General features: G+C 50.2%; 1 long non-coding RNA gene across 1 annotated transcript in view; it reads left to right on the top strand.

Annotated features, from left to right (window-relative positions):
• LOC138727826 (uncharacterized) overlaps nt 1–12,335 on the top strand; it is a 152,205-nt gene that overhangs the window by 109,835 nt on the left and 30,035 nt on the right. The window lies entirely within an intron of this gene.

Below are 12,335 nucleotides of genomic sequence, written 5' to 3'. Positions count from 1 at the left end.
ATGAAATAACAGCAGAAAGACCTGTCAGGCAGTGGCTCTGTGAAAGACCTAAATCCTCTCCCAATGGCCCCTCAGTGAAACGGACAAGAGCTACTCCTGTGTAATTATAAATTGTCTGCAGGGCTTATCTGAGAGGTTCAGGGTTGACATTACAATAATAGGGTGGGTGAGCTTTAGTTAAGGGATAACGTTCCTGGCAGCGATGCATACATGGCAATAAATGAGCGTGGTAGGTGATTAACACCAGCATGGAGTCTGCGTGGTCCCTGCTGTGTGGCCAGAGGAAAGGGAGCCAGGCAGGTCCTGGAGTGGCCTGGAGACCCAAAGGGTCTGGTGGGGCTCCAGTGTGATGGCCTGAGGGTGCTGCAGGGCTACCTGTGGGGCTGCATATCCACCTGTGGGGCTCTGTGTGCAATAAAGGGCTCCATGCTGCGAGGGCTGAGGTGGGTGCACGTGGGGTGGGCAAGGTCCCATCAAGAGAGGTGAGAGGGAGGGTCCGTGTCTCTTAACTCTGGTCATGCACTGGTCTCTGTGAAAGCTGTGTGTCTGGGCTCCCTTTATGGCTTGCAAAGAGACGAAGGGCAATTTTTGGAGTGGTTTGCCCAACCTACTTTAGATGCTTGCTTAAGGATTAATTGAATTATTCTCAGAATTGCCTTTTCTCTCCATTTACTATAAAAAAGTAGAAGGTGAGGAGCTCAGATACGGACCCGTGAGTCGGGAGGGATTGATCCTGTTGGAAATAACTTACTCACTTCGGCCAGTGTTTGCTCATTGTGTTGCTCTGGTTCTGCTTTAAGGATTAATTTTGCAAGAATGAATTTTTCTACAGTGTTTCCATAGAAGTGCAAGTTAGGAAGGGAAGGTGCAGGGAACAAACCTTGCATCTGTGCGTTCAGGATAATCTTTTGGTTTGTTTTCTTCAGGTTTACCCTGAAGGTAGGACCTGAGCAGTGTTTGACCCCTGCCAGCCTTGTGCAAGGTGCTCTCTCCTGTTGCCCAGCTCCTCCCTGTAGAAAAGGGGCAGTAGTGCTGAGGATGGGGGGACTGCTGGGGATCCAGTCGCTCGGAGGGAGGTTCCATGCAGTGTCCGGGCTGCCCCAAAGCACAGCAGCAGCGAGATGGGACTGGTTGCCGGCCCTTCCTTAGAGACAGCCCCACCGCTGGCACACAGGGTGCTTTGGCTTCAGAGTCAGGATCTGAACCTGGCACTTTGTATTAGGGGAAAAATAGAAACCATGGATCTGTGTTCTCTGACTCAAACGTGTCCAAAGCCTCCATGAGAGCTCAGTGCCTAGAGGCAGCGATGTTACTGCAACTGCACGTGGTGGGAGGGCAGCTCGTTGCTAAGCTGCTCAGGGTAGCAGCCCTGCTGCTTTGTGGACCCTGTCGGGCTGTGGTGAATTACAGGGATCCATTACTATTATAAGGGGAAAGGAAATGTCCCTGCTCCTGAAGGCATCAGGCGTGTGGGGGCAGGTGGATGCCTGGAGGATGATTTCCTGCGGAGGAGGCAGACTGCCCAGCTGGCCCTGTAACTGGGAAGCAGTAAAAAGGCAACGTGCCCGTTCTGTGAGCTCTGATCCCATCACCAGTCAAAGAGACTGATTTAGATCGGTGGAGCTGCCAGGCTGGTCCCACTCGGGAGAGTTAGTGGTGACATTAACTGGAGGAACTTCTACAGAGTAAGTATTAGCCTTGTATTATGTGGAATTTTTAAGTGCTTCATTAATTTACAATTCCACTTTTTATTAAATTAATTTGCATTTTAATGAAAAAAATAAGTGGATCCAGCTCTCTTTGTGGAGTAGAAATAACAGCAGCCTCTGTGTGTGTGAGCATGGCTGAGCAGAGGGTGAGGCAGCTCTGCATTGCCAGGTCCCAGGAGCTTCCACCCGTGCACAGGGGCTGCTGAGTTCCCTCCCCTCCAGCCCCTCTTCTCCTGTTGTCCTTGAGGAAGCCTCTGAGGTCGGTCTGGCTCCTTGTGCAGGGGCACATGCAGGGGATGATAGTGCAGACCAGGGCCTCCACCAAAGCATGGGGTTAAAGGCTCAAGGAGGATGCAGGATGCTGTCTCGCCACAGAAAATACCTTTTGCTGTGGCCAGCAGCAGCCTCACTCTCTGGACGGAACTGGCATGCATCCCTACTGCCAGACTTCTCTCTTCTCCTTGCATCCTCCCCTCTGCGTGTGCTGGGTAAATTGTAGAGTTTATCTGCAGGTGAAGGAAAGGATTCTTGCTGACAGGTGCCATTGCAATGTGGCCCTCGTGCTCCTCTCTGATGCTGTCAGCCAGTGCCCTCCAAAGTTCGGTGCCTGCTCTGAACTGGAATGGGTGCTCCCGGGGGAGACCAATGTCCTGATACCCCTTGAAGGGCAGGTTGGTTCTGGACCGAGGCAGAGCGCGTTTTCTAAAGGAAATAGCAGAGATCACCCTGAAATCACTGGTGTGTAGCAGCTTGGTGATTATCTAGTGTGTGACAAAGGCGCTGTCTTTCTTTGCAAGAGCTGGGGTTTTTTTTCCTTTTCCTTTTTTTTCTCCTTGAGAGAATTTCAGGCATTGTCATAGCTAGGCAAGGTGCAAAGAGATTCACTGGCCCCCCACCCTCAGAGCAGTGAGTGATATCCCTGATGTCTCCATGGGCTCCTAAACTCTTTACCAACACACAGGCATCTCCTCCAAGGTCCTTGTGCACCACTTTGGACAGCAATGCTGTGATGATTCTATTCTTCAGGGCTTTACTAACGTAAGATGACTGGAAGTGAGGTGTTCTCCACCTAACCACCTTTGCTTCCAATCTCTCTTATCAGATTTGCTGTTTGTCTCACAGGCAGCAATCCCACATGTTCCTCTTTGTTTTTAGACAGGTTATTTTAATAAGCCTTTTAATTTTGCACCCAGTAGCACACGCCTGCCTCTTAAGTGAACTTTGACTCCGTTACCTCATGGCTGATGCATGGTGATGACTTCAGTTGCTGTACGGCATGGTGTGGATCCTCCTCTGACCTGTGCAGCTGGTAAAGGCCAGAAGCTGCTGGGCTCCAGGAGACACAAACTCGAGTTCCTTGCGGCTTAGCAGAGCAACACCAGGGGCATTGTGTGTGTGGAGGTTTTTTTAGAAAGGAAAATTGAGCAATAAACATCCAGAGAAATGAGACATTTAAAAATTCAAAGTAATTGATACCAAGAAAAAAACATGATAGGATGAAATCTATTCCTGTATAAACTGTCCATTAGTTGGGCCATCAGCATAACCCTAATCTGAAGTTATGAGGATCCATTACAGATATAATCAAATAGAATTTTCTATATTCCATGAATCAAAAGCACCATATGTATTAAGAGCCTAGTTTGTCTTTTTGTTCCTGCCTTCTCCTGGAACAGTGTATATCTGATTTCTTGTGTTATATTGCTCTGATGTCTGCTAAGGGCACCGTGCCCTAGAAATTCACATTAAATAACTGAGAGCGAGCACTAGAAATGAAAAAAGTGAAATACTATCTAGACAGCTGGAAGTAAAAATATGAAAAGTGTTGCACTTACAGAAGGAAAAAAAGCCTATTTTTATGACTTGAATAGACAGTTTGGTATAAAGAGAAATTCCTCACCCGAGATCAGACATACAGCTGGGCTGCAGCAGGTGGCCTGGAATGTTGTAATCTGCAGTATGCTGAGGTGTAGCACAGACACTGGCTTCACAGGGCAAGCCAAGGTGTGGATACAGGTGTAGAGCAAGCAGAAGCACAGAGGTTCCCCACCTTGCTGGGCTGAAGACTGCTGCCTGCCCAGGGCAAGCTGTAGCTTCATGTGCATACGTGCAACCAGCTTTTAATGGAGACGCTACGCACAGGGAGTGAGTTTGTAGCCTGGCGTGATGCTCTTTTCATTCTCATTTCTCCTTGCCACCTCATCAGTTCCCTAGCTGTTTTTTAATCCCATCTGGAAAAGAACAAGTCTTTCCTGTCTCCCTAGCCTATCCCATTGATTTGTCTTGGTTGTTCTCTAAAGGTGCCTGTGCATAAGAAGAGATGCTTCAGTTTATTCTTCACACAGGAATTTATGCCATTCCCTCCAGCATTATGTACATAGAGCCACCAGGTTGGAAAATGCCCATTGGATCATCGAGTCCATGCTTCCACAGCTGTGCTATTTCTCTACAAACCCTTCTGGGCAGCACCCAGCAGGGAAGACGCCCTCCAGAAGAGCACTCTGACACCGGGTATTGCTGGTGCTCAGTGGATTTCCCCTGCACCATAGCTCCATCAGCCTAACAGACTCTGAGGCTACCTGTTGGTGTCCTTGCTCCTGAGAGCTGCCACACACCTGGGGTCTTGGTTTTTGCCCTCTGCGATTCTTCCCCTCATGATGTGCTATGGGCTCCTTAAGGGCTTCTTGAGAGTGAGCTGCCCCTGTGTGGGGATCCAGGGTGAGACCTGGGAGGGGGGTTCTTGCATGAAGCAGTCTGAGCAGTGGGTCTCTCACGCCTGTGTGAGGATCAGCTTTCAGGACATGTTGCTGCTAGATCCTAGGGTGAGGAGAAAAATGTTCTAGGAGAGTAATGTTCTGCTGGTAATTAGGGCACAAGTTAGTGGGCTGTAATCAGCTCAGGTCAATTAATGGACTTGAGATGCTGAGAGAGACCCACTACAGGGTATGGGAAGTGAAAGCCTGCTGAGGGTGTCGAGTGGGAGAGGGATTGCATCCCTTGGATAAGTGAGAGAAGGAGAGGCAAGAAGGAATGAAATCCGGTTTTGGATTTCTTTGCCTGAGAGCTGGGGTTCAGACAGATAATGAGACGGCAAGTTCTGAGGGCAAAAGAGGAGCCCAGGATATGGTTAGCTGCTCATTAGCAGCCAGGGATGAACGAGCTCTCAGCACAGTTGGTAGCTCTTTGCTCTGGCCAAGCCTTTGAATGTCCCTGGAAGGAGGGCTTACATGCTGCTCCCTGTGGTAGAGGCTCCCTGCAGCTGCCGACCGCTCCTGAGCAGCAGTGGTAAAGCTAAAGGCTTGAGAAATTAATTTTGCTTGTCAGAGATTCAAATGCAAGTGTGCGAACAGAGGTTCAGCAAGGTAAGCTAACCCACCTGGCTGCGCTCCAGCTCCGGGGATGCCACTCACCGCAGGGAAGGGAAGGCCAACAAGTACCTGCCTGTGTTAGCTGGTATTGTCTTCCACATAAAACATGCCCTTAATTAATAGCTAGCATGAACCTAAGCCACTATCTCTGTTATCAATTTGTGGATGTGGTTGGATTGTCTGTCTCCCAGGACAGTAATATCCCTTCATCTTATTGCAAATTGCTCGCAGCATCCTTCTATTACACAGGCTTAATGCTTGAAAAATAGAGATTTAATACTCCACCGTATCAGACTAAGTGAGGTCAAAGCAATTCATATTCACGATCCCACAAAGCTCCTGATAGTGTTTTCTGCAAGATGTGGAGGCAGCAAAGCAGGGGGGCTTTGCCCCCGTCCCTAGCTGACCACAGCAGCCCCCACGGTGGGAGCACCTTGCTCCGTTCCCCAGGGTGGTGAGTGGATGCACAGGGCTGCAGAAGACAGGGGCTGGTGGGACCCGCTGCCAGGCTATGCCAGCCCCCCAGGCCATCTCCACGCTGCTGCAACCCCTTCCTGCATTTGGCTGTTTTGCTGTGTTTTTCTGGCCCTGCAGGGCAGCAGCACGTGTATTTTCTGTGTGCAATGTGCTCAGAGTGCACTGTGCATGTTCCCAGGGCGCTCACTGTTCCCTGCGCGCTGGGTGGCTGATGTGTTTGTAAGTGAGATGCGTGCCAGTTTCTTGTGTGCTGTGATTTGTCACCTTGCCTCCTGAACAGAAAGCCTAGGAGTAGCACAGCCTGTATTTACATGTTTCTTTTTGTGCTGAAATGTATACGTTTTGAGAGTAATCAATAGCTGCTGTGTGTGCCAGCCTTGAGGGTCTCCTCCCCAGCAAGGAAAGATTTATCTCCAGGGATGATACATATATTGCCAGGACACATTGCCTCTGCATTTGCTTTTATGTGCATGCCAGGACATGGATTTCACCTGCAACTCATGAGGAAATATCTAAGCACATAAAATAGCGGGAGGTTTAGGTTCAGAGGGATTTATGTGCAGAAATTAAACGCGGGTTAGGAGAAATATCCCTTTGCCTTGCACAAACACAGTATAACAGACATAGTTCTCCTGGTGTGGGCTGCCTGGACCTGGAGTTGCCTCCTTCCTCACCCACAGGACAGCACCGGAGGGCGTCTTGTCCAGAAGCTGGGGTACAGAAACAACCTTTAATGGCACAGGGTGGTCTCTGAAACACAAGAAAGCTGTCCGTGACCACGCAGGGCATCCAAGTGCAGGGGTTGCTCCTTGGCTTTTGAATATGAACAGTCTTCTGCGAGGGGACCTGGGTCAGAGCCCCAGGGTACCCAGCAGTGATTGCAGCAGAGGAGGTTGTGCACTGGCCTGCAGGAAAAAGAAATTTGTTTGCAGTTTTCCATTGCTGTTGCGGTCAGGGCCTTCTGATAAGCAGACCCCCCCCCAAGGCTGTGACTGTCCACAGGACAGTGGATGCTCTGCAGCAGAGGCATTTGTGGAGGTCCTGGGTGCTGGGACCTGCCACTGGTGGTTCCAGTATGGCTCATCCCTGTCCTCTGGCTGTGGTGCTGTGCTGTGATACTGGAGATGGTGCTGCCGAAGCTCCCCGCATCTTTCCAGGCCTTCAGAAGCTCCCTCTAAGGAAATTTACCTCTGATCTTGGGAAAGGGGCTGTGTCATGTATCTCTTCAGTGGGCAACAGAGGGAAGGTTCATCTTCCCATCTTCGGGACCTGCAGGAGTCCCAAGAATCTTTTATGAGAAAGAGACTGAAGATGATCTGTACCATAGATTGTATTTTACTTGGATAAAAACTATATTGTGTGTAGAAAGTCTGTGCTTTGCTTCAATGCTGGAAAAACTGGATTTTGGAATCTTGGTGATAAGAGTGTGATAGGGCTGCACTGGAGGGTTGTCACGAGAAGAGGAGACCTGAATGTTTGTCAGCAAGATGCAAGAGGTGGGGCGTGGCTGTCTCTGTTCTAGCCTCAGAGGAACATGTCCCGTTGGGAAGCATCAGTGCTGCCACGGCCGTTCTGCTGGCTTCTGTGCAGACGGAACCTGGCAGCAGAGCTGTCACAAAACCCACTACTGGTCACAAAAACCCGATTGTTTTCAACTTTGAGGGATTCTTAAAATGAGACTCTTGGACTAAAATTAACAGTGAGGCCTACAAATAGCACCTTGAGCACAGGAGGAGAGGTGGCTGCTGAGCGCCACTGAGGTTTTCTGTGGTGGCATCAATCTCCCAGTGACCGTGGGTTACACTGGGATGATGCTGAGTGGCACCTTTCACTGAACGTTTCCAGTAAGGGAGCTGTCAGGAGTGTGTGGGGTCTCCCGCGGCACCGTGGTGTGCTCTGACGGATGGCTAATTGCTCAGGGCACTCTGACATAATGGAGCGGTTCTGAGCGCACCTCAGCCGTGCAGGTCAGCAGTGACGCAGAAGGCATAATTTTTCATTGCGTGCTCCTTGTATCCTACAACTCCTTCTGTAATGGACTAGCAAATTACCACATTATTTAAAAGGTAGCAATTTATAACATTTTGATAACTGCATGCTCCTGAGGCTGTATCATCTGTGCCTGTGGAGAGAATGAATGAGAGCACTCCCCTCCCTACAGTGTGGGCGTGGGCATTGGAAACGCAAAGGCGCGTATGCATCTGCCACCCCAATACCTTCCTGTCATAGAATCATAGAATAACCAGGTTGGAAGAAACCCACGAGTCCAACCATTCCTATCAAACACTAAACCATGCCCCTTAGCACCTCGTCCACCTGTGCCTTAAACACCTCCAGGGAAGGTGACTCAACCACCTCCCTGGGCAGCCTGTTCCAGTGCCCGATGACCCTTTCTGTGAAGAACTTTTTCCTAATGTCCAGCCTAAACCTCCCCTGGTGGAGCTTGAGGCCATTCCCTCTTGTCCTGTCCCCTGTCACTTGGGAGAAGAGGCCAGCACCCTCGTCTCTACAACCTCCTTTCAGGTAGTTGTAGAGAGCAATGTCAGCACAGGTCAGAGGCTCATCAGGCAGGACAAGGAATAGGATGAGAGGAAACGGACTCAAGCTGCAACAGCGGAGGCTTAGATTGGATATTAGGAACGATTTCTTTACTGGAAGAGTGGTGAAGCCCTGGCAGAGGCTGCCCAGGGATGTAGTGGAGTCTCCATCCCTGCAGGGGTTAAAAAAGTGTGTGGCTGTGGGACTTCAGGACATGGCTGAGTAGGCACAGTGGGGTTGGACTGGATGAACTGAGAAGTGTTTTCCAGCCTCAGTTCTATGATAGGATCCTGGAAAGACCTCTCCCTCTCAGGCGTGGGCTGTCTCTTTTCCCCTCCTGCTCATTTCAATGCGTTTCTGGTTTGGGGACCCAGGTGAGGTTCCAGTGCCCACCCAGCCTTACCGTTCCCAATCTCAGTTCCCTGGAATCCACGTGGGCATTGCTTATCTGAGTGCACTTGGCAGCTCTCATGTCCGCGCTGTATCCTGTCACGAGGAACTACTTTAATACCGAAATGCTGCTGGGGTGCTGCTCCTCCAGAGGAACTGTGATCATGGCAAAGTGGCAGAGCTCACTGAACCACACTGACACAGGGCCAGCAGGCAACCTTTAACATCTCTCATTGCCTCTTGTTGGGAATTCACCCTGTGCTGCTGCCGCCATCGTGTGTGTGCGGTGTCTGCAGACGCCTCCTGACCACTGTGCACACCTGGATGTCCCATTCACCATCTCAACACCTGCCTCTCCACTGCTGCTGTGCTACACTGGCATCTCCTTTGCTGCATGGGAGGAATCTCCCTTTGTTTTCTGCCAAGAAGAATCTGAAGAATTGAGTGCCTGAGCAATTTGCATGGAGGCTTTCATCCCTTCCAAGTAAATAAACTTTCACCCACAGGTCGTGGCAGCAGGTCAGCGCTTCCTGCACAAATTGGGCCCTGTGCAATTTCCCTCACAGAAACCTTTGCCTCCATCAGAACTGCCTGGCAGCGTGTCCTGGCAGGATCAGAGCGTGCTGGTATGGAGTCTGGGCAGCTGGAAGTTCCCTGTTTCACAGCAGTGACTAGCAGAGCTGAGGAAAGTGCCTGTCCAGCCGCACGAGGCTGCTGTGGTTCTCGGGTGGTTGAAGGGATGCTGGTTCCCTGGCTCCAACCCGAGCAGCTAGGATTTAAGTGAGGCAGGAGCCAGGCCCTAGGAAGCCAGGAACATTGGATGACAGTAATGGACTTGGAGGACACATCTTCTGGAGATGTCAGTGTTGCAAAATATGCAAGCCTGCAGCCATTCATTCATTCCAAGAGCAGATGAGTGTTTGCTGGCCATGTGGGCGTGACTATGTGTGCGGGTAAAGCCACGCATCTGTGTTTGAGTGGATGATCTGCAGCGAGTGTGCATGTGAGGGAATGTGTTAGGTAGCAAAGTGTTCCTGTGTTAGTGCCACAGCAACATGTTTTATTAACTGTCTGCACTCCCTCTGGAGTGATGTAACTCTGCTCCATGTGGCAGAGATGGGTCCAATTAATCAGATGGATAAAAGTGGTTAATGCACCTTGGAGAAGTGTAATTTAATTGGAAATGATTATTACATGCCACTCCTATATAAAGAGTGTGAGAATCGGCACTAATGACTGTTATGAATGTGACTTTTGATTGCTGTGTGGTTCTGTGATTTAAGTCTTTCTGGGTGTGCTTTGTTTCCCAGAGGTTTTGAGTGGGATGCTGGGTGTGATGACACACTGGGGACGAGCAAGTCACGTCCCAGTGAGCAGGGGCTTTCGGCTCTGTTTGTGCCACATCTCAGGTAGGACTAGGATTGCTGCTTTGCCTTTGAAACCTGCAGAGATCGGCTCCGTTTGCAGTGTGCCAAGGGCTCCAGGGCAGCAGCAAACCCTGCTGGTGGCATCAGCCCACATTGAGCCTCCTTGTTCACTGCTGATTCCCCGTTTGAGATTTACTTTCCAGCAGCTATGCCCACCAAGGCAAAAGCTGTTCCCTGCTGCACCGCTTGCCTTGCGGCTTGGCATTGCCTTTCTTGCCACGTCTCTGCCGACCTAAATGCAATCTGTAGGTTGTTGCTGCTTCCCTCGCTGTGCACAAGCCGCGTTTGAGTTGCACAGGCAGGTTGTGCTGTATGGCATGTGCGCTGCAGGCAGCTCTTTGTTACAGCCACGCAGGCTGTGGGTGCCGGGGGATTAAAGCTGGTGATACTGGAAGTTGTAACTGACCCCCTGCACGGTCCCCCCTGCCGTAGTGCAGGTCATGAACAAGGATGTTTGCCCGTGGTGCTAATGAGCAGCAACTGGATGAGAGGTGGAAAATTAAGCCTGTGTAACCTGCAAAGCAGACAGCAAACTAAGGAAGGGAAACTTTCTACCCCCAAAGCTGTGGAGTGTGGCCAGCTCATAGGGCACTTACGGAGGCTCTTACAGCCCCCTGTTTTTTGCTGCAATGTAGGAATGGTGCATATGATTTTATAAAGGCAAGGAAAATGTCTGTGAGTAGATGAGATATCAGGTTGTCATCTGCACAAATGCTTCTGTGCATTGTTTTCCTCTTTTCCAGGCTCCCAGACAAGTGCCACTATGACCAGCAACTGTCCTGTGCATTTTTCTTTTGTTTTTACAGGCATCTTAAACCAACTCCCTCCTTCTCAGTGGGAACAAAATGCACTGCTGGGAATAGGATCAAAAAATACCAAAAAACCCAGGATTTTGAATCCATCAGGGAGAAACAGGAGAAAAAGTTTCTGTTGGATATGAACGCTGCAATGCCCACTGAGCTCCCTGTGTCCTCCAGCACCTCTCCTGCCTGAGCTAGGGGGCAGAAGGCAGCACCAGAAGCAGCAGGAGTCTTATGCCGTTATGCCCCAGTTTAGGAGCACTGGATTTGTTCACAAACCTTAAAGGAAACAAAAGGTGCTCTTTTAAAGTAAAAATGCCAGTCACAAGTTCTGTGGAACGTGTTCTATTTGGACTTACTTAAAAAAGTGACCTTTAAGCGTTTAGTTCACTCACTCTGTTGTTAGATACAATTTTCTCCGATAAATCTCATTTTAGCTGTTGCTTTACATTAAGTAAATTTTCCATCCACAGGGCTGGTAATCAGCGGCCACGTCTTCCAGAGACTATCTAGTTGTTCACTGTAAATGCAACGTGCTGGTCTGCAAATCTCATTCACCAGCTCTGAGCTTCTTTCTGCCACGGACACTGACATCCTGCTGGGTTTGCTGTGTTTTTCCAACTCGGACCCATCTTCCTAGGGAGCATGGTTTGCTCTGGCTCTGTGGGAGGTGTTTGGTGCTATCTCCTACCTACGTGCAGGTGTTCATCTTTAATTGATTTTAAATTGTTCAGACCCCATAATCAATAGTGGAGCTGTGGTCCTTAAAACATGATCCCAGCGAGCAGGCAGGGCTCTGGATGCAGAAGCAACGAGGCTTTGCCTGCCATGTTTTTTTGGAGGATGGAGCTGTGGTTGCTGAAAAGACACAGAACACAGCTCATGTTGCCTGTACCTAAAAAGTGAGAAATGTGGAGTAGGGAGAGACAGTGCTGTGAGATTGGTCAGAGGCACAGAGCTTGGATAGGTGCTCAAGGGAGGATCCTGCTGCAGTGAGGTCAGAGCTGAAATGTGGGGTTTGTGCAGAAACTGGGGAGGCTGTGGCTGGAATGAGCGTGGACTGCAGGCCTAAGCTTGCCAGGTTCCTCCTCTTTATCCCACAGCTTTGTTTCTAGTCCTCCAGCAGCACCGTAGCAATCTGAAGTTTGCATGTCGTTTCCGACTCAGGAGTCTCTTCTGCAGCCCCCCAGCACTGGCATTGCCCTCTGCCCACACCTGTAGGTGACAGCATGTAGATGAGCAGCAAAGAAAGAGCTGGAGATAAAGTGGAGCTGAGATGCCTGAATACCTGTTATCACCCCAGGCACCTCCTGTTCCTGGGGAAGGGCTCTCCTTATCCACCAGGATTGCAGTGCCGGGCTTGGGGCACTCCTGCTGCCACCTGCAAGCAGTCCCTGACCCTACAAGGCAGGGAAGTAGCATCTTCTCTGTTTCCTAGGTAGCTTGGGATACACAGAGGGACTGGGTGGTCTGTCTGGCCATCCCAAAATGAAGTGAGCTGGTACAGCAGTGCACAGGGCCCAGCCTGGGGTGGCTGAGGAGACACTGAGGAGGACAAAACCAGAAACCTCAGTGCCATCCAACAGCTAAGACCAGCCTGAGGACAGGGTGGCACCAGTGTGCCAG

The sequence above is a fragment of the Phaenicophaeus curvirostris genome, chromosome 16 (assembly GCF_032191515.1).
Source record: "Phaenicophaeus curvirostris isolate KB17595 chromosome 16, BPBGC_Pcur_1.0, whole genome shotgun sequence".
Lineage (NCBI taxonomy): Eukaryota > Metazoa > Chordata > Aves > Cuculiformes > Cuculidae > Phaenicophaeus > Phaenicophaeus curvirostris.
Note: the sequence above shows the minus strand (reverse complement) of the source record. Positions and strands in the feature narration are given on the sequence as shown.